This window comes from Choloepus didactylus, chromosome 4 (genome assembly GCF_015220235.1).
Source record: "Choloepus didactylus isolate mChoDid1 chromosome 4, mChoDid1.pri, whole genome shotgun sequence".
NCBI classification, from domain to species: domain Eukaryota; kingdom Metazoa; phylum Chordata; class Mammalia; order Pilosa; family Megalonychidae; genus Choloepus; species Choloepus didactylus.
In genome coordinates, this window is record NC_051310.1 from 125,026,132 (window position 1) to 125,048,872 (window position 22,741).

The 22,741-nt window shown below is 37.8% G+C and overlaps 1 protein-coding gene across 5 annotated transcripts in view; it reads left to right on the forward strand.

Moving 5' to 3' along the window:
- RAB27A (RAB27A, member RAS oncogene family) overlaps nt 1-22,741 on the forward strand; it is an 87,437-nt gene that overhangs the window by 20,539 nt on the left and 44,157 nt on the right. Inside the window, exon 1 of one of the 5 annotated variants that reach the window (XM_037833913.1) lies at nt 10,607-10,669. The exons of the other annotated variants lie outside the window; for them this stretch is intronic. The gene's annotated coding sequence lies outside the window, so the exon portion shown is untranslated. Of the gene's footprint in view, nt 1-10,606; nt 10,670-22,741 lie in introns of those variants that run through there. 5 annotated transcript variants of the gene reach the window in all.

Below are 22,741 nucleotides of genomic sequence, written 5' to 3' on the forward strand. Positions count from 1 at the left end.
TTCTTTTGTCCCCTATTTCATACTTTATCAGGCTTCTCTCTTTCGTAATGTAAACTGATCATGTATCCGTTAGCTATGGGTTTTAAGTTCATCACCCAGAAAATAGTGAATGGATTTTCATAAGGAGAAATTACAGGCTGCTTTAAGCTCCCACTTTTGTTCTGTGGTGATTGATCCAGTCTAGACTATTGATGTTTCAAAATCTCCTTCCTATTGGACTTCTTGGATCTCTTTGCCTGCTTTCTCTTCTTTTCACTCTAAAAGGCCATTTCATCTGTCTCACTGCCTCAGGAAATACAATGATGGTGATGACTCTGAATCCATATTGTTAACCCTTATTTTTCCTTCTTTCTTTTTTATTAGAGAGATTGTGGGTTTACAGAACAATCATGCATAAAATAGAAGATTCCCATATACCACCCTATTATTAACGCCTTGCATTAGTATGGTACATTTGTTATAATTGATGAAAGCACATTTTTATAATTCTATTAACCATGGTCCATGGCTTATTTTTCTGTTGAGCCTTAGTTCCTGTTTTCCAAATGCCAATTAAATACAACTCTCTGGATGCCCTTCAGACACCTTTAATTGGACATGTCCCTTACAGTATAACGTAGTGTTGTCTCTGCTATTAACTGGTTGTGTCACCTTGGGCAAGTTACTTAACCTTCCTTTACATCAGCTTTCTATTCTATAATTAGGGACCTCTTAGGGTTGTTGGGAGGATTAGATGAGTTAGTACTTTAAAAGGTTTAGAAATGTACTCCTTAAGTGTTATGAAAATAATTTCATCTTTTCTTTTTTCAGTTAATGATAATGCCATTCACTCTGTTATCTAAACTAAAAGATTTGATCTTTAGCTCCTCAGCTAAGAAGTTGTATGGATTTCTACCCACTAAATATATCTTGAATTAAACCCCTCTTCTTCATCCCTACATCACTGACTCAATTCAGACCTTTACCATCTCACTTCTTAGCCTCCTGATACTCTTGACTATTCCGGGCTCTTTCTAAGGCACAAATCACCTTGTATTCCTCTCCTGCATAAAGCCTGCAGTGGCTTTCCATTGCCCCGAAGATAAAACACACATACTTTTTAATGCCATCTGAGAGTCCATTTGTATGTCATACAAATATCATAAAAAAGGTTGAGGAGCCATTTCCTAGGGAAGCTCTTGCAGGTATGCATCAGGAGGCACGTACATGAATGTTTATAGCAGCATTATTTTAAATGACAACAATAAAGGAGCCTACCCACATTTCTGTTGAAATATAAAATGATATATTGGGTATCTTCATCTAATAGACTCTTATACATTAATGAAAAATGAACAAACCACAGCCATATGTAACAAATCTGTTAATGTTCAGAAACATAAAATTCAGAGAAAAAGCAAGTTATAGAAAACTGATGCAGTATGATGCCATTTTTATAAAGCTCAAAAAAATGCAAAAACAAATATGCTGTTTAGTGATGTGTGTGTTAAAACAAATATTTTAAAAAGGCAATGGAACATTAGATACAAAATTCTGAATAGTGGTTGCATATGGGGACAAGGCAGGGAATGGAGTAAAGAAGGACAGGTTTGTCTTTATAATTAGGCTCATCATTTACATAGTATATATTCTTTTGATGTATCAAATATTACCTGATTTTTTTTTTTTTTTTTTTTTTTAAATTCAAAAGGAGAGGCTAGAGGAACAGAAGACTGATTTGAGTAAACTTTGGAATGGATGTGAGGTGAGGGCCCATAGAGGATGTCTTTCAGATTAATTCCTTGTCCCTCATTCCCACGGCAATTGTCCTTGGTGACCCCCATAAGCCTTATAGCTAAGACACAAATTCAGTTTCATCTTTTACCTTCCAAGAAGGACTTTCATGTGCTGAAGTTACGATGAAAGAACTGGCAGTCTAGGTGTGGGGAGTTCAGGTGGAGTGAGGTCCGGATCCCCAAACTGCGCTTTATCTTGTACTCTGTGTTTACTTGCATCCGGGCTGCCGAGGAGTAAGGAGGTGATGGTGTAATGCAGTGAGCTTTGGAGTCAGACAAACATGGGTTTGAACCTGGTCTCTGCCTCTCCCACTTAGCTGTGCTTCTCTGAACACGTAAGATAACATCCTGGAGCTTGAGCTTTCTTAGGCCCCAAACAGAGATTCCCTCCTGCTTCATCAGGCTGGCGAGGACTGAATGCATCTAGCGCAGTGCCTGTCTATGGGAGGTGCTCAATACATATGAAGGAAAGAAGAAACAAAATGATGTCCTGGGCTGATATCTAGAACGTTTCTCTGTTATCTGTTGGGGAGAGGAAGAGGAGGGAACTTGTGTCACAACATCCCTTTGGGGGTAGCCTTTTCATCATACTGTAGTCCATATCCTTAGTACCTTCCACCCTGGGCTTTGTGATAGTCATGTTTTAAGTCTGTTTCAGGAAAAGTCTGGTAACATTTAATTGTTTTGTTTTTTTGGTCCTTCTCTGTTTTAAAAAAATTCAGTTCATATGAGAAAGAGAGGTAGATAGTGTATTGATGGACCAGAATATCTTACATGTGCTATCTGGCTGATTTGGGGTTTGTGATAGAGACGAAAGAAAAACAAAATAGTGGTTCATGAGGGAGTCAAGTCCCTTAACTCTCACTTAAGTAGTGCAGAGAAGTAATAGACCATCCTAGCCAGAAAGCAGAAGCTTAAGACAGTTTTGTGAAAAGAAAAAAGTGACTAAAATATCTAGTGGATATAGTGTAGTTAAGCTAATACCCCTCCTCTGAAAACCCACAGACATTAAACAATTAGAGAAGGGTTTTGGCATAGCATTTCTTAACATCAGTGATAAAAGTGGTAGCTATTTTGAAGAGACTGAGAGAGGTAGAGATGAAGGCTAGAGGAAAATGATATTACGCCAAGTCGTTATGTGTTTTCCTTAACATGTAGTCAGATGGACAGTGTGTGTTGATGGGTGAGATCTAAGTTCCACGTCTGAGAAGATGTCCCAAAAGGCTCCCAGAGGAGAGAATGCTGTGAGGACCAAGGGACATCCCGCTGTCTCCCCTGCCATTTTCCTTTTAGTTACTGTTGAATAAAGTACCTTACAACAGAAGAATGGTGCCTGCAAACCAATTTTTATCAGAACAGCAGGGACTGCCCATTGTGTCCCGTGTAATTTAGTTTGGCTGATAGTGATTGCTGTGGCCCTTGTGCTGTTCGTGTTGAGCTAATAGTGTGTTCCCTCTTCTGTGATTTGCACAGTCACAGCCTTCTTTTTTAGACTTTTCACTCTTGGCCACTTTGCCTTTATCCCAAGGAAAGGGTTAAATGTGAGACCACTGGAGATGGGAAGGTTTTCAAACATCTCTCAGAGATGTAGCTTTGCTAACCTCAAGCATTCAACATCCTGTCCCAATACAACCTTATCTTCCCCACCCACCCTGCCCAAAACCTGATACCCACCCACAAAAACCTCGTGCCCACCCCAGCTCTCTCCCTTCCCCCACTTCAAACGTCCTGTTTCTGTTTGCAACACCATTTTGCTCTCCTAGTCACCCAGGCTTGTTTCTTTGGAGTTCCCTTTACCACCTCCTTTTCCACCCAGTGTGATACTGCATTCTATTATTTCTTAATTAATGTCCCTTGGATTTCCTTTCATTTCCATTTCTGCTGCCCTGGTCGAGGCTCTCATCTTCAAGGTCCTGGAGGGAGAGGGTAGTACAAGCTGCCACCACGGACTCATTTAAATATTTGTTGATACCAGGTAACCACACACCCTCTTTTAAATGTTGTCCTAGCTTATGCAGATATTGCCATTTTCTGCTCAAATGCTTGGACTGCAAATTCCCCTTGTGGGGTGGTGGTGATGGAACTAACAGCTTTATTTTCATATAAAACCTGCCTCAGGAAGTCCAGTTGTGGCTTTTTTCTTTTTTTTTTTTTAATAGTACCTGATTTGGGTTTCTGACTTGTGCCTGCCACCATCTTTACAGCATTACATGGTGCTAGACAGATGAAATGATTTTGATCTTTTTAAGGATCGCCGTTGACTCCAATATGGGTCTTTGCAAACAGAACTTTACACTTAATTTCTCAAACTCTGGACTTTGAACCTAGAATCATAGAATGTAGAAAGTTTGTGCTGGGCAGAGACCACTGGATCAAAACCCCTTATTTCATGTTTCAGGAAGCAAGGCCTAGAAAGGGTTGGTGACATGCCGGATCACACACAGATGGGGCAGAATTGGAACTAGAACCCAGCACACCATGGGTTAGTCATCCTGTCCTCTTCAGTTTTGCCACATTGTCTTTGAGCAATTCCTTTGAGTTTGCAGCCATTTTGATAGTCATTTGTATATTTGCCTTATCTCTATGTGACTGTAAATTTTGTATTTGAAGTGGTTACAGGGCTCCTCAATACTTGTTAATTTGAGGTCAAACATGTCCTTATTCCAAACATGCTCTCTTTCCTATTCCTCATCATCTAGCTCAATTCTGCCAGCCTTTGAATGTGCTCAGCTCAGGTTCTGGCTCCTGCTGCAAGCCTGGGGCTGACTGCTCCTCCTTTCTGGCCTCCCAGGGACTACTTGTCCTGTTAACACCACCACCTTACAAGTACACAGCAGTTTGCAGTTTGTAAAACTCATTCACATGAAATGTTTCCTTTAATCTTCCCAATAATCCTGCTAGATAAATATTCTCATATTGAGGAAACAGACTGGGAGAAGTCACGTGCCTTGCTCTAGGTCACACGTCTAGGAAGTAACAGAGTTCAGATCTTCTGACTTCAAATTCGTTTCTCTTTTGATATCCTGTGCTAGGCAGTCTATGTGGTGTACCAGACATTTTGCTCCCTGATTATATTTTTGAAAATGCATGTGTCTTGCTTTCTTACTGGTTACCAAATGCTTGAGGGAAGTAGCTGGATCGAATATTTCTTTCATGTCATTTATAGTTGCTAACACAGTGCTGGGCACATAGCAGTTGCTTGTTAAATACTGATGGATTGAATGCAAATAAAATGTCCTGTAATTTAAAAAAGAGCAGCTATCAGTGGAACCCCAAGGCACTTTTTTGGTCACTTTTTGATGAAATCAGCAGGGAATGGAGGAAAGCAGAGGAAGGTCTTAGAGGCTGTGGAAGAGAAGGCCAGATGATAGATCCAATTAGCAACTGAGTGACGGCTGGCCTGTTGTCAGTCCAGTGGTGCAGGGTAGTGGAGAAGCAATACACAAGCAGACACTGTCTTCAGGAAATATGCAGGTTTACTGGAAAGATGGGACACTCTTGTGAGATGTGAGCAGGACAACTGGAAGTAGCATAAAATGCATGCAAATTAACAAAGGCAGAGCATTCAAACATATTGAAAAAACATCCACTAAAGAAATACCCAGTGTTGGATGTGGTTTGAGAACAGGCTTTCAGGGTGAGTAGAGTGGGTAGAGAAGCATTTGGCTCAGTTTGTGATCATTCTGTTAATTCTTGGGGCCATGAGAAAGGGAACATAAATAAGTGAAGATGTTTCTGTTGAAACAATTTCTCTTTCCTTTTCTCTGCCAGGGCAACAGTAGGGCCTCAGCCCCGACCCCTGGTGGTTAGAAGTGCAGGGAATCCAAATAATAGTGTGAGCCATCTATGCACCAAGGTGTATGATGATGAGCAGACTCCCTGGATTTTCTGATACTGCCTCATTTCGCATATTTTTGTACATTTTCCCCACACATCAGTAAAATGCTTCAAAAATTCCAATACTTTGACAACTAAATGGTATTTCCAACTCTGCATTTTCCCAGAGGGGTCACAAAAACCTGCTGGAAGACTGTATACCCAGACTTTTGTTCAGAAAATCAAGCTGCATTTTATCTTTATGTCTGGGCTGCTCCTGGGTTCATAAACATTTTGCCTCTGAAGAAAATGTAGAGCCTCTTCCATTATAATGGATCTGAAAAATGCCCAATTTCCAATCAGTAGATGTCTACACATTTTCTTTTATGAGCTTATCTCCTACAGGGAACATAAGAACAAGACCTTTTAGGTAAGAAATAAAATTTTAATGTCTGCTCTTCCTACTTCAGAAAATTTCACAGTTCAGAACTATTATATCAGAGCTAAAGGTATGTGTATCTCCACTGCTTACAGACACCAGTAGTTATAGGAAATTATTTCAAATTTTAAAAATGTAATTTCTCTGCAGAGTAATTAATTTTCTTTAACATGTTCTATGCAATAGATTCTCTAATGTAAACAATATTGCTTGGACACTCATAAATGAATTTTAAGGTGATGTCTCATTTCTAGGAAAATCAGTTCATATCATTGGGGTCTGTTGATAAAAGTTTTAGTTTATTTTCAATGGTGGATAACTACATAGCAATTGTATATATTTTTTGTGATATGCAAATACATATAGCAAGGACCTAACTTAAAAAGGATACTGTTTTGGTTTGCTAATGCTGCCCAAATGAAATATACCAAAAATGAGTTGGGTTTTACAATAGGTATTTATTAGCTTTCAAGTTTATAATTCTAAGGCCATGAAAATGTCCAACTCAGGGCATACCTGGACTCTGAAGACAGGCTGCTGGCATCCAGGACACCTCTGTCACATGGAAAGGCACATGGCTGGTGTCTCCTGGTCCTTCACTTCTGGATTTCATTACTTTCAGCTTCTGGTACCAGTGGCTTCTTCTTCGAGCTTCTGTGGGTCCTCTTTTAGCTTCTCCCAGGCTTTTCTCTATGAGCTTCTCTTAAATTCATTTTCCAGATTCTCTGGGCTTCTCTGAGCTCTCTGGATTTTTTCTGCTTTTTATCCTCTCAGAAAAAGGACTCCAGTAAGGGAATTAAGACCCGTCTTCAATGGGGTGGGTCATAATGAAAAGGTCTCACCTGCAATAGATCTGCACCCACAGGAATGGATTAAAAGAACGTGACCTTTTCTGGGGTACATAACAGCTTCAAAACAGCTTATGGGAAAATATTTCCTGAGGTCAAAATGGTCAACTTATAAATTTTGCAGTCAAATTTGTTGGTATATGGAGGTTAATCTTATACTTTAAAAAGCATACATAATGATTGTAGAATTATGAGATTAATTTTCATATGTAGCTTGTAAAGCTTTTTTCACTACTTTATATAGTTGCCCTTCTTATACACAGAATCTCACGTCATCCTTGATTTTTAAAATTAAGTATAATATGTTTCTTTAATTTCCTTGTAACATAGCATTTGTAAAGTTATTGCTTATCAGTTTCTTACAAAATTATGGATACTTAGGTTTTCATGGTTTTCCTTTCACATTCTCTATGCTCCTTGTGTCTCTGACTCTCTTGGTTTGTTCTCTGGCTGATTCATAGTCTCTTTGCCAACAGAATCTTTATTTCAGTTTTAGCAAATCTGTATTGAGGTTTCTTTTTCCACTCCTTTTTTAACAAGGCTGTATCCATACTTTCTGAGTTACTGTCTTGTCCACTCACTTTACCTGCTGTAATTTTGGCCTTGTGGTTTCAAAAATTTCTTTCAGAACTGCATTCAGGAGTTTGGTTCTCATAGGTGTCCTTACCCCAGGCTTGGTGGATGACAAGAGACAAGGAATGGCTCCGTGGGACCAATTCTAACCGGAATGTTTGGCTTCCCATCTGCTCAGGGCAGAAGAGGGAAGCTTAGTGAAGGAACCTGCATGGAAAGTTTAGGAAGCCTTTGAAATTAGATGAGATGAGCAGACAAGAATAAATGAACCTCATAAATTGCCATGGCTTAGAAGGTAAAATAATCTCTCTGACTTTTGATAAAGCTACAACTACTCTGTACCTTTTTTAGCTAGTTATTGTTACCAGTGGCTCTGAGAAGCCTTGCAGTATTCATCTCCCCAGCTTGTATATATAGGTATCTGCCTGAATTCTTGGAGGGCTTTCCCTATGACTCCCAAATCCTTAAGCTACCTTTCCTCTTTTTCACTTGGTCCTTAGTTTCTTGGAATTTGACTTTGAATGACTTTGACTACTTAACCTCTTGTGACCTGGACTCCTGAGTGATTCTGTGCCACCCTCACATGAGGCTGCCTGCTCTACTGGGGGACACTAGGGTTTTATCTGTCCCTTCTTCCCCATTCCCTTTTCTCCTTCCTTGGAATCTTCTAATGGTTTTAAGTAGCAATCCTTTCATGTAAAATGACATAGCCATTAGCTGGGCCAACGGGTTTTGTGGATAAAATACAATACTGACAATTTCTTCTGAATTCATAGAAAAAATGTCAAGTTAGTGGAGAGAAATTTAAGTTTTTCTCCCACCAGTACTTTTTTTAAAACTTTTTTGCCTCTTTATGCTTTCTGTCCTATAATTTAGTAAAAGTGGTTTCTGATATAGCACAAAATAATATAATCTCAATTATTTTAATTTTGCTATATCAGTCTTTCGTCATGTTATGCAAAGCATACCTTGACTTTTGAGGGTCCTGCTTACATATAGGTTCTTGATTCCATGGAGACTAATCTGGGCATATTTTTGGATGGCTTCACTGTGTATGTTTAGATATTTAAGAAAATATGATCTACAAAAGTAAATGGCCCACATTACGAGGGCCTCTCACCCCTGTCACGTCTGTCTTTGCGAGAGTACCTGCATATCCTCTCACATGTGTTCTCAATAAATTTTCTGCCTGCTTACTCTTTGGGCTGTGCCCTTGAATTCTTTCTTGCAACATAGCCAAGAACCAGGACGCCGAATCCAGCAACAGGAAAGTATCACCAGTGTGGCTGGTTACAAATGTCCTCCCAGCAGTTCCCTCTACCATCTCTTTCAGGGACACTGGTTTCCTATCCCAAGGTTGATCCAACCTCTTAGCTCCATTTTGGCTAATTTGGTCTACATTTTCCCAGGACTCTTCAGCCCTGTACCCAAAACTTTTCTTTCTCCTTAAGTGTCCCAATGAAGGCTGCCCCCAGGACTCATTCCTGTAGTCTCATTTTATTCTCTCAAGCTTCCAGTAACCCCTCATTTCCTCTTGGAGTTCTCACCGGGTAAACCCAATATGTTTCAGATTTTCTCTCCCAGAGGAGAGGAGCCCTAATGTGTGGTAGTGGGGGCAACTGAGAGGAAGCATCTTTAGGCGATGCTGAATAAAAAACCCAGCAGACGTTACAAGTGTGTTATCCGTCTAAAGCATTTAGATAGAGAGGAAGTGTTTGGGTACAAAGCCAAAGGGAAATGAGATGATTCAGAGCAGGGTTGAAGGAAGAGCTTTCCACATTGATTTTCCAAATGTGTAAATTAGGTCCTCGGTGGGTCACAGGCCACGGGATTTCGGTTTTACCTTTGTTCCTTTCATCCGAATGGTTCTGCCTTTATCTGTTTCATCCCATGTAAGATTTCAGTTAAAGAAACTGAAAGACTTTTATTGCTAAAGCCAGTTTGCAATGAGAGCAGATTTCTGAGGCAATGAGAGGATAGCTGCCATGACCTCACCCCGGTTTCCTGAGACTGTGCAGGAGTGTCCTGCTGGCCGTGAAGACCTTGATCTGAAATGGCCCAGAAGGAACCCAAACTCGCAATAGCTCTATCATAATTACAGAACCAGACAAGAAGCCCCAAAACATAAAATGGGTTCTGTGATCATCTATAATAATATGTTATGACGCAACGTATTGCATTCACTCCTTATTGCTCAATTGACTGTCATAACAGGATGAAAGCAAACACACACAGAACAGATGTGCCTGGACCTTGCCTGTCATTAACTGAGTGTGGCTTGCGTGTGCTTCCTTAAATAATTTCGTAAGAGTGGACACATGTAAGTCCAAGTATAAAAAAGTAAAAATAAGGAAAAGAAAAGATTAGTGAAAATTAGTCTTCTTAATTAATGACACATTTATAAGTATTTCAAATAACATATATGCCCTGAAGGCAGAAGTAAATAACAGCCAAGTAGCATAAGTGAACAATTTGGAGGTCTCTAAATTTGATATATAGCTCATTTGACTGTATGCTTTTTAAAATTCCAGTTAAAAATTAACAAGTTGAATGAAAATTTATAGAACTCTTAAAGTACCTCCATGAATCACAGGGTTCCACAGAACACAAATTGAAAAACGTGGATTTAATGCCTCTGAATAAGGACCTCAATAACCTTGTTCTCTTATGGTGCTTTATATTCATCCTCTTTGAGATATTGCCTTGTGTTAATTTTCTAAAGACAAATGTGATACAGTTTTTTTAATATACCTTTCTCAGAAACTAACAATTAAGTAGGTTAAATGTAAAGATATATCAGACTGAAAAACACAACTAGTGTGTATGTAATTCTACAGCCAAAAAACAGGGTATGTAGATTCTTTTCACACAGTTGTGAAGTATTTATAAAACTCAAGTGATCTTAACAAATTTCCCCCAACTTGATATTATACAGACTATATTCATTGACCACAATGCAATAAAATTAGAAATCACAATAACAAAAAAAGCCAAATATGATCCAACAGGCTCATTTATTAATTGGCTGGATGGTTGCAAGTACATTACTGTTCTTCAGTTCTTTTGCATAAGTAAACACAAGGCACACCCCATTCTATAAACAGCTGCTGATGGAAATACAAACAGTCGATTCTAAGACCGCGTACTGAATAGGTGGAACACGGAAAGACTTCTTGAGAAGCAATAAGAATCATATCTGATTAAACCTTGCCCATTTGGTGAGTTTATTTTCTTTCCATTGATTCAGCTATTAAAAAATATGATATTTAGGGAGCATTTAAACACATGTTGTAACTATTAATTGAGAGAGTAGACTTGATGAGGACCACAGAGACATATAGCTAGCTGTTTACAGCTTAATACCTGATGTGAAAGGCTAAGAATCCTAGTGTTAAAAATGATATGGTAAAAAAAAAAAAAAATAAATATATATATATATGGTTTCAATTTTCTGGGCCTATTTCACTGTTCTTAATAAGTGAGTTTATGGTGGAAATATTTACAGATAATAATGTTTTAATTCATGATGAATGAGTATCAGTATACTGCCTTTTCATTAACATTATGTTAAAACCAAAACAGGTATAGCATTGAGAAGTACTTGGGTTTCTGAAATGACTCTATTCCCAGATGTAGCTGGGGGAAAACTCTTCTTATGGGAGAAGAACAAGTCCCTGAAGACAGAGCATCACATGTACCATACAGTAAACACAGCCCCTCATTGTGACAAGGAAAGCATGTACCCATTGACTGGCATTGTTAGTATAAGGGTGGTTTTTGCATGCACAAATTGGAGTTTGGGAAGAGTACCAGGAAATGAGGGACAAGACAACCAGCAGAGAAAAAAGAGTGGAGAGACCATGGCACCAGGGTAATGGTTAGAAGTAGGGCTATTAGAACACACCATGGAGGTGTCCTAGGATGATGTTTGGCTTGGAAAAGAAAACCAGCCGTGAAGAGAAGGAAGTCCCATGTGCTGCCATGTAGGCTCCCACATACCTCAGGAGCATATTCCTGAGAGCAGAAAACAGCTCTGTTTCGGTGTGCTTAGTGTGGTTGTAGATGGATGGGTGGGGCGGAGAGGATAAGGGAAAGGGAAGCTGTGTTAGGTGCATGTTCGTAACCTTTGTAAGTAACTGTCACGCTGCTGGTACAGCTTAGCCTTAGGAGTAGGTTGCATGGGATGGGAGCTCTCACCATTCACAGTCCTGCATGTATGTACTTATCGCATATCTCATCACAGAACAGTTAAATTATTGTCTGTGCCCTTTTACCTTAAGGGTAGAAATCATCCTTATAAAACAGCAGCATGAAAATGACATCCCAGTGTGCAATGGTTGTCCCCTTGGTTCTGGAAAGCCAAGGTGATATTATCTTATATATTCTGGACACAATTCTGCTAGGGTGGTGAATACATATAGAGCATTCATGTTCTCATTTTTAGAATAGAAAATGATAAATGAGCTCCCCTTTTCCCTAGTCACTGCCAACTCAGATATTTGTCTAGTTGTGTTTATTATTTGGACAATCATCTATCACAGGTCTTTTTCCTTCTAATTTATAATTGTTTTTTTTTCCATTCTAAAATTTTTCTTGGAATGAAGGAATTTTTATTGCTCCTTTACAAAGTGCTTTGCTTCTTGATTTGGTATGTTTCCTGTGACAGATTAACATTTTTCTGATGTTAAAGAACCTGAAAAAAAAACCAAAAAAACAAAACTGAGGCAGGAATGATGTTCCATGGTCTAGGAGGATGAGGTTTGACAGAATCCTGACCATTTCTAGACTGAAAAGTGGAAAGGCATTCTGTGCGTGTGTTTCCCCACACTTTCTACAGTTTTGTTTTATTTGAATTTAAAAAGTATCAATTACTTTCATATTTATTAAAAAGGAACTATTTCAATTTTTGAAAAATTAAGCTAAATAAACAAATAGGGTCCAAGCTTCTGGCCTCCAAATTGGAATAGCAGCAAAACCATTATGTTGTTGTCTTTTGGCACAGGCTTCTGGAAAGGGTGGGTGGGTGTGTGTGTGTGTGTGTGTGTGTGTGTGAGGGAGAGGGAGAGGGAGAGAATGAATGCCTAATGGGCTTAAATCAACACGCACTAGGGAACTGTATCAGAGGAGATTCCTATACCTTTTTAAAAATTTTTTTTTATTGTGGTAACATATGTATACACCTAAAACTTCCCATTTTAACTACCTTCAAATATGCAATTCAGTGGTATCAATTACATTCACAGTGTTATGCTACCAACATCACAATCCATTGCCAAATGTTTTCCATTACCCCAAACAGAAACCCTATGCCCATTTAGCGTTAACTCCTCATTCCACATCCCCACCCCCATCCCTGCTACCCTGTAATCAACTTTCAGTCTCTATGAGTTTGCATGGACTAGGTATTTGATAAAAGACAGATCATAGAGTATTTGTACTTTTAGGTCTGGTTTGTTTCACCACACATGACGTCTTTAGGGTTCATCCATGTTGTAACATGTATCAGAACTTCATTCCTTTTTACAGCTGAGTAATATTCCATTGTATGTATATACTAATTTTTGTTTATCCATTCATCCAATGATGGATATTTGGGTTGTTTCCACTTTTTGGCTATTGTGAATAATGCTTCTGTGAACATTGGTGTACAGATATCTGTCTGGGTCTCTGCTTTTGGATGTATAACTAGGAGTGAGATTACCCGGTCATATGATAATTCTATGTTCAACTTTCTGAGGAACCACCAAACTGTTTTTCACAGTAACTACATCATTTTACATTCTCACCAATAATGAATGCATGAGGGTTCCTATTTTTCCACATCTTTGCCAACACTTGGTATTTTCAGATTTTTTAAAAATAGTAGCCATCCTAGTGGGTGTGAAGTAGTATCTCATTGTGGTTTTGGGTTTCATTTCCCTAATGGCTAATGATGTTGAATATCTTTTCATGTGCATTTTGGCTGTTTGCATATCTTTTTTGGAGAAATGTATTTTCAAGCCCTTTGCCCATTTTAAAATTGGGTTGTTTGTCTTTTTATTGTTGAGCTTTAGGGGTGTTCTGTGTTTTGCAACCTTGGAAATGCTTTTTCCAATTTCAAGTCTTTTGAGTGCTTCTTGATTTGTAATCTTTCAGGCCTGGCTGCTGTACCATCTCTGTCATTCTTAATATTTCTGCCTTCAAGTCTTAGGCAGTTTGGGGGCACTCTGATGTGGCCAACAACTCTTCATTCGAAGCTTGTAATAGCAGAATTCCTTAACCACGTAAACCTGCCATATGTCCCACTTTCCAGGTAACTTAAGTCTCTTGTCCTTTTCCAGTTTTGGAGAATATTTTCAGTCCATTCCTTGAGAGTTTTATAAAGTCTGTATATCATTTTTTTAAGGCAAAATGAAAACACACCAGGCCTAAAGCCATAAGATCATTGTTCAGTCCTAAATTTTTGTAATCCTAAGAACAGCTATAATTTATTGATCTCTGTCAGGCATTTTGTTAGGAAACCCTGACTCCAAAGCCTGCATTTCACCATCTCCCATGTGCGCACAAAAACAACCCCTGAATGGGAGTGGTCTTGACAGATTTTGCACTTCTGTCTAATTCTTGGAGACTGCCCAGCTTCATGGTGTCATATGGAAGTACGTTTAGCCATGGGTTGGGCATTCCCTTGCAGTGATATATGATGTGTCCAGAATGGGGCTGCATTTATGTTGTTTGAAATGTTACTCAGCAAATTAAACAGCCACTCCTACTTTCTACTGTATTATACATATTTCACAATAACATATTCTGTGGTGTGCCTCTTTTCTTGTTATCCTCCATCTATAAAACATAAGGCACTTATCACAAATTGTAAATACTTATGACACCCTGTGTTTTGGGGAGTTTTCTTTCTACACATTTCTATAAACACTCATATTCTGCTTCTAAAAAGGCTTGGTCGACAAATAATGCATCTTGAATAAATGAGTTGATGGTCTCCATTAAAAAAAACTATCTCATTTGAGTCATTGATAGTGGTCTTCTAGAAGAACACTTTCTACTTTCATGAATTGTTTAGTTCCCCTTCTCTCTTGTATAGTTGCTTGTATTATTTGCTCTCACTGGATTACTCTGGCCATCCTCTGATGTGATAGTAATATTTCAAAATAGTAGGTGGAAGGATTGAGACTGGTTGTCTTGTCCTCATTCTGGCCTTTCTCTTTAAGACTAATAAAGACATTTCTGATGTCAGGAGGAAGCTCTCACAAATGAGGATAGGTTTGGTTGTTCTGGCAGCATTTGGAGATGTATATTTAATTCAACAGCATTTGCAGATAATTTTATTTTTTCTCTGAATAACTTGCTGTGTTAGAATATCACCATCTGTTAGAAGTTAGTCTTTTCATTTTGTTTAAATGGGGAAAACAAAATATTCCAATGTAAAAGGCACATTTATAAACATTAAGCCACATGAGATATGCAAATTTAGATCCTGTCAGTTTCTAGCTGTAAAAATCTCCCCTCACTGTTAAGGATGGATCTATAATTATTACCATAAAACACTATATTGGTAGAAATGCATTTATGAATCATAGGTTACAGATGAATATATAATACAATTACAGCTTAATATTGAATTTGGATGAAATCAAATGCATTTTTCAATAAGGAGGTAAGGAGGAGTCAGATTCCAATTTCCTTCTATTTTTCAAAGCCGTTAAACTTTTCATTTACTCCTCTTTGCCTGAGCTCTTTGTGCAAATGTGACAAACTCTCTGTTTATAGTTTCATCTCTCCCACTCCCGACCTATTCAGGAGAGCAGAAACATCTACTCACACTTAGCCCAGAAATTGAGAAGAGGAAGCTTATGCACATAGAGGGCACAGGCTGTCTCCTTCTCTTGTGGAAATGGTGGGCCCCACTGTTGGGCAGTAACACTTCTTGCTTTTGTAGTGAAAGCAGATGTGTTTCACTTTAGGGTGGAGGAATTGTAATTGTCTGAGAGAGTTGTGTCTAGGGCTTATTTGGTAAAACACAAGCTGTCACTACTCATATCTTGGTACATTATAAAATGCCTCTTCCATCCTGCCCCACTCTGTGTGACTCCACTTCCCCTTTTCTACTGCCTCTATTTTGTGTATCCCCCAGAATGTCAGGTGTGACTTAATAATGGCGCCATAGAAAAACAAGTAAAAGAAAAGCCTATTTTTAAATTTAACATTAAACATAAAAATGCTAAGACTCTTTATATTTCTATGACAGTCATTGGTATGTGAACAGTTTTCTCCAAATGAATCCCTGGATAAGGAACATTAAATTGTTTGAAAGAACATGTGGTGTGGCAATATAGTTCTCAAAAATACTGATATTCTGTGCTATTATCTGAAAAGTAATAGTTATATTCACGTGTTCCTTTTTTTATATGGAAATCATTTTGGGCAAAGGGAAGTGAAATCCACAGTGTTCCACAGGAACACTAAAATATTTTCTTTATCATTCTAAAAACTTCAAAACGTTTTCAGGTAAAAAATTATTCACTATTTTTTTATCAGTTGCCACGAAGTTATCACACTAATACAAGGTGTTAATAATAGGAGATACATGGAAATTCTGTATTTTCTGCAGGATTTTTCTGTAATCCTTCAACTTCTCTAATAATAAAAATGTACATTGAAAATTATTTACAATATACTTCATGTTTATCTTTTTAGCATTTTATTCTTGTTTATTTTCTATTGAACTTCCTATTTTTATTCCTTTTGCATCTTTACATATATGCCAGACATGTGGCTTGTACACATATCTGCAGAGGAAAAGCAATCTAGGGATATTTATTTCGATGTTATGTTGTCTTATGGTTATGAGGGAGGTTTAAAATGCTCATAAGGATTGGCATCTTTGAAAACCCAAAGTGGCAGGTGTAGTCTTTAGGGGAACTTAGATCATGGCTAAAAATGTTAGGTCTAAGGGAGGTAAGGAGTAAGTAATTGAATTTCCCATTCGAAGTATAACTGTCCTGACTCACTACTGTATTTCAGTCCCTAGCACAGAAAAGTCATTCAGTAAATATTTAGTAAACAAAGGAACAAGTGAGAGGGCTAGAAGAAGTATCTTTATAGGGGACCTGAGGTGGAACCAGAGAAATTAATCTTGATTTGAGAAGAAAATACCAAGGACCTGAGTAAGAATAGAGGGAAATGAAAGTTTCATGATTCTTCTGTTTTCTTTCCATTTTGACATATAAGAAAGACAGACAAAGAAAGAGACAATACAAGTATCTAGAAGATTTCATTTTTTCTGGCCTTTTCTATGACCAGTAAGAGGCAGGCAAGCTCCTAATTTATGACTTCTCTTCTTGGGGGATCTCATCAGAAGGGAGGTCTTTTTGATAAAGGGGTTGCAAAGGCAGAAGAACAGATCTTTCACCCCAACCTTCTAGAACTCAAGCTTTAGTTGTAAAGCAATTTATTACTCAGACTGGCCTGCAGAAAACTTTTGACTCCTAAATTAAAGTAACTATAACGCAGGTTCCTGGCTCTGCAGGAAGGGAGGCAGAGAGGAGAAAAACCTTGGTGAGTTAGCAAAAGGGCATAGTACTAGAATTCAGGAGACTTGGAATCTAGCTTAGCCCCGTATCTAACCAGCTGGTTGATTGCAGAACATTCACTTACCTTCTCTGTGCCTCAGTTTTGTCTTCTAGAAATTAGTGAATTCAGCTGATGAACACTCTCAGATTTGAAATTATCAAAAATCACACAGATTCATGTCATATTGGAATGCCAAGGTAGATTTTGTGATAGAAAAAGACCCTATTAGTGATTGCATCTAAACTATATTTCTTTATATATGATTTTTCAAAAGATTCACATGCTGGTTGCATAATGTTACATGTCTTGTTAACAAAGAACTTGATAAGGCTATTAATAATATTATTGCTCATGATGTTTTTTTTATTGTGGAATATAACATATTTACATAGAACTGATAACTTTCCAAGTGCAAATTAACAAGTAGTTAGCAAATTTCAAAGAATGTTATGGGTTACAGTTCCACAGCTTCAGTTATTTCCTTATTGTGAAATATAACATATATACAAAATGATATTTTAATTATTGAACACTTAACACAGACCAAAAGTATGTGCTAGAAACTTTTTGTGGGTTATCTCACTTTATCCTTAAAACAACCCAGTGAGGATAGTAATGTTGTTATCTCCATTTTATAGTAGAAAAATGAAAGCTTAGATTAAAGAACTTGCCCCAGGTTGCGCAAAGTAGAGTTTTGGAACTCGAACCCAAGCCTACACATTAAGAAAACATCATTCTCTATGGGATGTGAGTCTTATGCAGACGTTAAGTTCCCTTTAAAATAAAAATAAAATAAAATAATAAAGTAAAATAAAATATTAAAATTTTAGTTCAGCTTGTGGCATATGGTACCTATTAAGTAATTATTATTCCTTCCCTTTCTTTCTTTCTCTATACTGTGTATGGGTAATAGAGGAAAATTTTGGCATTCCAAAGAGGGCTCTTAAAAACAGGGTAGATTCATGCCTGTCTGGTATAGTTAGAATGATTCTGCCTAATGATAGGGGATCCTGTGTTTGGAGTCTATGATTGATTTTAATAGGAAGGTTCATGGAGAAGTTGAGCTGTGGTGTGTGTGTGTGTGTGTGTGTGTGTGTGTGTGTGTGTGAAGGAGAAATAGGTATTTCCCCTTTGTTCTTAACTCAGACCACTCTTTTCTATTTTATCCCCTGAAATTTTTACATAAATGATTTAAATTATTTAAAAACTTCCTTACTAAGCTAAGCATCAAGGGGGCATGGGAGAACCTGATTATAAGTGTTAAAATTGTTTTATTTTTTTAATGGGGAAAATGATTGACTTTCCCTCAACAAGCAGTTATCAGCACATAGTACATGTTGAGGAAGTGGGTGTTCCTTGCTTTCTATTGTTAATCTGATGAGACTGAGGGTGGAGAGTACTTTGAAAAAATATTTGTATAAGGAGGAGAGATAGAAGTGAGCTAAATGAGAAAGTCTTTTGCATGTTCCAAATTAGGGACATTCTTGACTTTCTAGAAGACATTTCCTTGAGGTATTTAGATACTACTTCCTCAAGGACATACACAGTTTAAAGATGTGACCTTAGACACAAGTGCTCTTAACAGATCCTTATTTTTATTTTATTAACTTTCAGTTTAGAGGCCCAGTGTTCTTCCTTACAGTTCCAGGAAAGAAAGGAATATTACCTAAATATTGTCTTTGGAAGCTAGATTGCTAGATGATGCACCAGACACTGTTCTAAACTTTATATGTATGCACACACGTACACATACACACACACAATAACTCAATGTTCATAATAGCCCTCTGCGATAGGTGTGCTATTATGCTTCATCAGATCTGAAAGGTGTTGATGGCGTATTCCTCATCTTGCTAGAAGATGCTAATGAAAGGTTTACATGCAACTATATTTCCAGTGCCACTGGATCTATAATAGCAATTGCAAGATACCATGGGTTGTGAGATACTGTGAGTTGTAAGATGCACTCCAATTTTAAAGAAGTAAAAATAAGAAAACTTACGTACATTAGAATTAATAAAATAGGGCAGTATTCCCATTTTACAGATTAGGACCCCAGTCATAAGAGGTTTAATACATTTTCCAAAGTTACATGACTGGATTCAAACCCAGCTGGTTAGGTTCCCGAATCCATGCCCTTAGGTTCTGCTTTTTTCTCTCTCAACAATATGTTGGAATTGAATCTGTGCTAGCATGTGGGTAGACTGACCACGGCCCAATTGTGGCATCTATGATAGAGTAGCACTGAGATCCTTCTGAGGGAGGCGATCTACATGGTAGGTACGACCTGCCTCCAGGGCTGAGATGATGATTGTTTCACTATTACATGTAAAATGCTTCACATGTGGACATCTGATCCAGGCTTCTGACCTATTTTTAGTAAGAGCAGTACAATAGGGAAGCACTGATGAACTGTCTTTCTAACCACCAACAGACTTGGAGTACTTGTAGGAAATGGCATACACAAAATATTATTTGGGTATAATAACCAAATAACAAAGTAGTAACAAAGAAGAAACAAAGAAGAAACAAAGAAGAAAATAAAAATAAATTTTTTTATGAAGATGATTCTACTGACCTACCATCAGTTAAGACTTATTATTAAGTTGTTTTTCACCTAGCAGTGGTAAGTAGAGGTGAGAGAGCAACATATGGGGCTGCTGGATGGACTTGGGACTGTAGTCTGCTGTAGACTAGAATAATTTTCTGCTGAAAGATGGAATGATTTCATTAACTCCATTCTTTAAGTCACTGGGCTGCAAGCTCAGATAAGGATCCTGTCACGTCATGATTCTGTCTAAACCCTAATCTCTGTGTTACTACTTTGAAGACCTGAATGCTCCCCGAATCCTTTTATTTCCTTGCAACTTGCTTACTCTTTAGAATTCTAGTCTCTATTGACCTAGGCCAACTTGGTCATTGTGACCAATGTAAGACAAATTCTATACACCCTCCAAATTTGCTAAAGGTTTTCCTTGACTGAGATCTTTACTTTATTGTTGGATCATGGATTAATGTTTTGCTTGCATCTGTCTGAGGTGAAATGAGTGGTAGTCTCAACCAAGGAAGCTTGTGGTCACTTCCCTCTGTTTGTTTTTTTTTTAAAAATTATATTCTCCTTTGCCAGTATTCCTTTCTCCCTACCCATTTATTGTACTCCAACATATACAAGCTCTTCAAGTGTAGAAATAAACTATGCTGTGGTGGTCATAAATTTTGGGGGCACAGACTTCTACAATTGAGGTAATTTATGAGGTAAAATTTTAAGTTTGTTGGTTTGCTGCAAGTTTAATGCACCAACAATGCTTTTGGTGCTTCGACATCATTTTATATTTCTAGTTTTGAACTGCTTTAAACATCTGACATCAGTTTGAAATAGTTCAGACTGTTTTGAACCAGTTTATATCAGTCCAAGACAGTAAAATCCATTTTATGTATGCCTTGAACTAATTAGAAGCAGTTTGATAAAATTAGAGCAAATATGATGCAGTCAGAAGTGGTTTTAATTGGTGAGCACCAGCTTGATTCAGCAAAATATGCTCTGAACCAGTCAAAACTTGCCTTACACTTATCCAGGTCAGACCTTGTTTCAGCTACCTAGAAATAGTATGAAGTATTAAAATTGTACCCAAATCATTTTGGTCAGATGCAACTGGTTTTAGTCAGTCAAAGTAGTTTTAGATCAGTCAGAAACTGTTTTATACGTAGATCCCATTCCAACAGGTAAGATCCACTCTGAATTAGTATGATCCAGTAAGATTCTTTTGAACAGGTATGAGCTTGTTATAATGGATTAGAGTGTTTCACACAGATGTGAATTTGTATTTAAGCCTGTCAGAACTCTTTTGAATCAGGCATCTCTTTTGAATGGATTGACAATGGTTTGAACCAGCCAAAAAGTACTGGATTTAGTTTGAAAGTGGTCTTTGTTGACTCAGCAAACTACTCAGAGTCAAAAATCTTTTATGCTAGAATTTTTCTTTTGAGCTGGCCAGTGCCAGTTCAAGATCTTCAGAACCAGTCTGATCTGTCCAGAACAGGGAGAAGGAAGGGAACTAACATTTACCAAGTGCCCAGTAGATGCTAAGCATTGTGCCAAGCACTCTGCAAACAGTATCTCAGTCAGGGCTCAGAATGATGGTGTGGGATAGTGTTCATTATCCTTGTTAATAGAATGGAGACCTGGAAATCTGAGGTTCAAAGATGTCCAAGTGGTTCGCATGTGGGAAACTTGGGATTCAAACTTAGCTCTTAAATTCAGAGGTGATGTATTTCCTACTAAGCTATCTTTTACCATCTTATTCAACTGGTTACTTTTAAGCCTGGTATCCATTTGTAAAACATTGAGTTATGGACTAAAGTATAGGGTAGAATAAAGGACATTGGACTTGCAGTTAGAAGACCTAGGTTCTAGACTGGGCAAGTCAGTTAAACTCTCTGAGTTCTGTTCCTTTCAGAAAACAACCCAGAGAATAAAAGATCCCAGTGTTTATTTTCAGATTAAGAAAGCAGATAATTGCCTTAAAGGTGCAGACTGAAAAGTGCAGACAATGATTAATATTGATGGTGGTATCTATACCCTTCAATTTGTTTGTGGTGTTTGGCTTGTTAATACTTCATTTGTAATGGCTTGGTTTAGGAACAAATTGTTATGAATTGCTACCAACACGAATAAAATACAAAACTCTTGAAGATCTTTTGTAGACTTACATGTGTGATTCTTCATCCATGAAAACTAAACACATTAAGTTGGTGATACAGCATAGTTTCACCTAAGTCTTTGAATTCCACTCAAGTGAGTTTATTGTAGTCTGGAATATTGATGCCACTGCTAACATTGTTTTCTCCTGTACCTCAAATAGTATTAAACAGTTATAGAAATGATCAATTTTTTTTCAAAGTAAACATAAAGAGGAAATGAAGGTAGCCACCATTCCATTCTTCTTGTGTCATTCTCATTGCAAAATTAGAGTTGCTTTTTTTGCTTCTTCATTCAATCTGAGGGACACCCCCCCCCCCCAAATGATTAAGCAGTTTCTGGACATGCTTTTCAATTCTCAGCTTTTATTTCTGAGTAACATGGAACCAAGTTAAATGCTGTGATATGGTATGCTAGAATATGTATTTATACCTAAGTGGTCAGCTTCTGGAGAGGAAGTCTATTATATGCCATTACTACCATCCACCTAAACTTGTGAATACAGAAACTATAACACAGGAAAGCTATCACCTGTATAGTGTCACTCTTTATAGTGTGCAAATAGAATTATGAATGTTTGTAGAGGCTCTGCCCTTATAGACTGATCAGCCCTATCTGGAATGTGAGGCCACAGACCTATACTAAGGCCCTCCGAGGAAGTTCACTGCAGCAGCTCTTGGGGGCTCAGAATTTTTGAGAATAAAGTGAGTCATCAAGTTGAGGATGGGGTGGGGAAGGCAACCTTGGAAACTAGTAAATGTCCTGGTCTAAGCTTTTATTGATTTTTAGGGATCCGTAGAAATAATCCTATGGGAAGTATTAAGCGTTATAGCAAAGTTTCTGGACTTGGGACTGAGTGAAAATGGATGATGGAGGAAAATCAGCATCTAGTATAGAGCTTCTGATGTGTTTGGTTGGGTGGGTTTGTATATTTGAAGGGTTAGGTTGAGTTGTAAGTGGTAATGGAATAACTGGTTATTTTTCTGATTTTTAGGAGGGCTTATTGGTATTTGAGATGGGAGGA